Source organism: Callospermophilus lateralis, chromosome X, assembly GCF_048772815.1.
Source record: "Callospermophilus lateralis isolate mCalLat2 chromosome X, mCalLat2.hap1, whole genome shotgun sequence".
NCBI classification, from domain to species: Eukaryota; Metazoa; Chordata; class Mammalia; order Rodentia; family Sciuridae; genus Callospermophilus; species Callospermophilus lateralis.
Window position 1 is genome coordinate 56,066,002 of NC_135325.1, and position 4,507 is coordinate 56,070,508.

Here is a 4,507-nt window from a genome sequence, read left to right on the forward strand (position 1 = left end):
GTGCTGAGATCTAACCCAGTGCTTCACACGTGCTAGGCAAGTGCTCTACCACTGAACCACGACCACAGCCCCTTCCTTTATCTTAAAAGCAGCAATATTCGGTTGATTCCTTCTCAATTCCTCACTGATTTTCTCCCATGTGTCCCTCTTCCACTTTAAAGGACCCTTGTGATGGCATTGGACTCTCCCATTTAATCTAGGGTATTCTCCCTGTTTTACTGCCAGCTAATTAACAATCTTGATTCCATCTGTGTCTTAATTCTCCCTTGCCATGTAATGTAATATATTCAAAGCTTTCAGATATTAGGACATAAAATCTTTGGGGGAGGCATTATTCTGCCTAGTTAACTCTCCAACCCATTCTCTTTTTCCATTTAACAGACTAATTACCAGAGTAGTAGTAGAGTTAAGATCAATTGGTTTGGAAAATAAAGCTAAGAAGATACACACCTTCCACTGCCTGGGGCATGTCCTGAGCTTTCATTGTATTCACATTTCATGGAAGAGCAGTTGTAAGACTATCTGTTTTCTGCACATGAAAAAGAAAGTCAGAGTTTGAAATCCAGCACAATTCATTTCTCAAATGGTAAACATGCCATAAATTCACTCATGCAATATAGGAAGCCTGTAATTCTGTTCAGACACCTGCCTATGCCTTCTGGATGTTTGTGGGCTCTAATCCAAAAGCCTGAGTCATAGAATCATGGGGTGGTAGAGCTAGAAGGGGCCTCAAAGATCTGCTAATATAAGGATCTCATTTCACCAGTGGGAAGACTGACCCATGCCCCCCCCCCCCCCAAAAAAAAAGATACAGCCCACCTCAGGTCACACATGGATTTGTGCCAGAAGTTTGACTGGAATGAATTTCTCACTACTGGATCCAATTTTATCAAAGCAAACTATCAGTTTGGCAGGAAAGTGGGTGTGTGTTTGTGGGGTTTTTGATGTTGTTGTTTGCCTCTTAAATCATAGCCACTTCCTCTATGACCACTTCCTCCATGCTGTGGTTAGGCTAGCCACTATAATGGTGTTTTCTACTACATCTCTCTGGGAATGAAAAAAGAATTGGGCTTGAACACAAAACAATGAAGAGGCTTTGAAACAGACTGAAATTAAGCACCCCTCTGAAATTGAAGACAACCACCTCATGCTGAGAGCAAAGGCTAAAGACCTACCCCCATGGCCTGGGGAACAACAGGGAAGATGAGAACGGAAACAGCCCTTGGCAGGCCTGTCTGACACTGGCTAACTCCATCTACATATGTACATAACCTGGCTTTTGTTTCTGTAAATTGAGAATGCTGGGGCGGGGGGGGGGGGGGGGGGGGGCAATCTAGCTGCTTCTCTCCATTTTGGTTAAACTGTAAAATTCCTTTTTTTACTTTTTCCATCTTTTGCTTATTTTTTATGCAGGCAGATGTCTGGATCCAGCCAGCTGGGATCCTAGCAGGGTTCCTGGGCTTGGTTACCGATAAAAGTTTGGGAACCAGCACTAAAATGTAGGTGCCCCAAAGAAGACACACACTTCTCAAAAGAGTTGTTCCTTTTGCTGTTAAAAATCTTACCTCTAGATAGGGAAGAGAGGTGGGCGGGAAAGGGAGGGAGAAGGGGAATTGCATGGATGGTGGAAGGAGACCCTTATTGTTATACAAAATACATTTATGAACATGTGAGAAAAAAAGAACAGAAAGAATAGTGTTAGATTAGGTAGAGAGAAGTGATGGGACGGGTTGGGGAGATAGGAAGGATAGTAGAATGAAACAGACATTATTATTGCTGTGTGTATATATGTGACTGCATGACCAATGTGATTCTGCAACCTTTGTACTCAGAAAAATGAAAAATTATATCCCATCTGATTCAAATGTATGATATGTCAAGGTCATTGTACTGTCATGTATAACTAATTAAAACAAATAAAAAAGAACAATTTTAAAAAATCTCATGGTGGTGCACACCTGTAATCCCAGCAACTCAGGCTGAGGCAGGAGGATCAAAAGTTCAAGACCAGCCTCAGCAATTTAGCAAGGGCCTAAGCAAACCTGTGTCAAAATAAAAAGGGCTGGGAATGTGGCTCAGTGGAAAAGTACTCTGGGTTCAATCCCTGATACCAAAAGAAAAAGAAATAGGGAGGAGTGAGGTGACACTGCTTGGCATTTTTGCAGAGGAGTGTTAACTTGAAAAAAAGGGAGGTATAATGAACAAAATGTAAGAGAAGGCATATGTTAGGATACTTACTATAAGGAAAAATCATCTGAAAGTGAAATGAGTTGCTTTGGGAGATAATTAAGTCTCAGTTACTAGAGATATACAAGCAGAATTTGTAGAGTCATTTGAAAATGCTGTAATGTGAGGAGGATTATAATTTTAAGACCAGCCTGGGCAATTTAGCAAGACCATCTCAAAATTTTAAGAAGGCCTGGAATGTAATTCAGTGGGCTCAATCCCCAGTGCCTCAGGGACAACAACAGTAACTATAACAATGTAGGTACATGAAAATTAATGTCATTTCTATTTTAGGGGAACAAATCGGGGCCTCCTGTATGCTAAGAAAGTATGCTTCCACTGAGCTACACCAGCGCCCTACATTTGGTAGTTTTTAGATTTTCTTTGTTAATAACTCTTTCTTCACATGAAAATTTACTACATGGTTGCCTGACCCAGAATGCAATATGGGTAAATCCAGCCTCTGTGAGGCAACTTAATCTAAAAGGAAATGCCTCCATGCTCATGGCTAGTCTTGCTCTCTATTCTTCTAAACAACATGGCCTACAAGATTTCAGGGATTAGATGCTTAGAGAAAGAGACTGGGTCAGTTATAATGGATTGATTTCAACAATTCAGGGGCTCCTTGTAACATACATAGTGGCTTTTTAGAAATGGACTTGGTAAAATAGTAAAACTATCAGTTACAATGAAGTGAATCTTGAAAATGAAAACAAAAACAAAAACAAAAAAAACCTCACCTAAGCCATCTTTACAAAGGTGACAGCTAAAAATGCAGCTTCTTTTCTAGTATGATTTTTCAAATCATGAAGCCCAGCTCAAAGTCTGATTCATTTTTTTCATGCATCATGCATGTACTCATTCATCAGATAAATACTTAACGAGCACATCTCTGTATCAAATGCTGTGATAGGTTCTGAGGTTACAGTGGGAAGCAAGAAAGTCATGACCTCTGATCCCACAGAGCTTTGATTAGAATTTATGGCTAGAGGTAGCTAAAAAGCAAGTTTTAAAAATTGTGGTTCTAGATATAGAGTGCCTCAGGAGCACAGAGAAAGAGTACCTACCTCAGAAGCACAGGAAATCAGGGAATATGGAAGAAGAGATTTCTAAACTGACACCTATTAGCTGAGTGGAAAGAGGACTAGGGAATAAATGGGCCAGAAGGAAGAACACGTAAGAAGGTGTAGTGGTAAGAGAAAGCACATAGCACATTGGAAACCAATAAATTGACAACCCTCTAGTATGAGCAAAAATTAGAGTGTGGGGCAAAGGGCAAGTAGAAATCTAGAAAAACAGAAGGGACAGGGTCACAATGGGTTATGTACATCATGTTAAGAAGTTTGATCTTTATTTTAGCGAAATGACAAGCCTTTATGTATGTATGTATGTATGTATTTATTTATTTATAGGGTTAGGGATGGAACTCAAACAGGCAGGAATTAAGAACCCCTCTGAAATTGAGAGCAACTTTCTCAGAGTAAAGAACAAAAGCCCTCTCTGCACCCCCTCCCCCCAACCTCCACCCCCATCCCCTAGGGGAGGGCTGTGCATGTTGCTCTGTGCCAGGGTGGGTAGCCCAGTTTAGTTAAATCTGCATATGTATATCACCTGACTTTTGTTTTGATAAATTTTATGGAACCTATACAGAAAAAACCTAACTGTTTCTCATCAAAGGCAGATCAGTAAAGTAGGAGAAACACACCTGAGGGAGGAGGAAGGGTAGGGAAAGGGGAAATACTGAGGAATGAAATGGGCCAAATGCTATTGATATATGTGTACATGTACAAATTTTAACAATAAATCCCACCATTGGGTACAATTATAATTCACCAATGAAATATGCAGAAATATTCATTTTTCTTTTTACCATACATTATCTATTTGCTATGCCAGTGGAAAACAAAATAACAACTAGGGTGAATTCAGGAAGGGTCCCTGGGTTAGGCTGTCAGTAACAGAACCAAGGGCATTAAGCATGTAAGGCAAAAGTTCTCTATCACTGAGCAACACCCCCATTTATTAATACTTCTTGATATTACCATGTTTGTGCTCATGTACACACAAAAGGAATATCTTACCAATTTGAATGTTATCTTAACCCAAGGACCCTGCTAGAAAATGTTACTGTAGTTCCAGTCAATAAGGTAAGTCCTGCTGGAGAATTTCAGCCAGAAGGATTTGCAACTACATCTGTGTTTTGGGGAAAATAGCTTTGGTCATTATTTAAAAAAAAAAAAAAAAGACATTATGGGAGGAAATAAGGGTAGATTCACAAAGA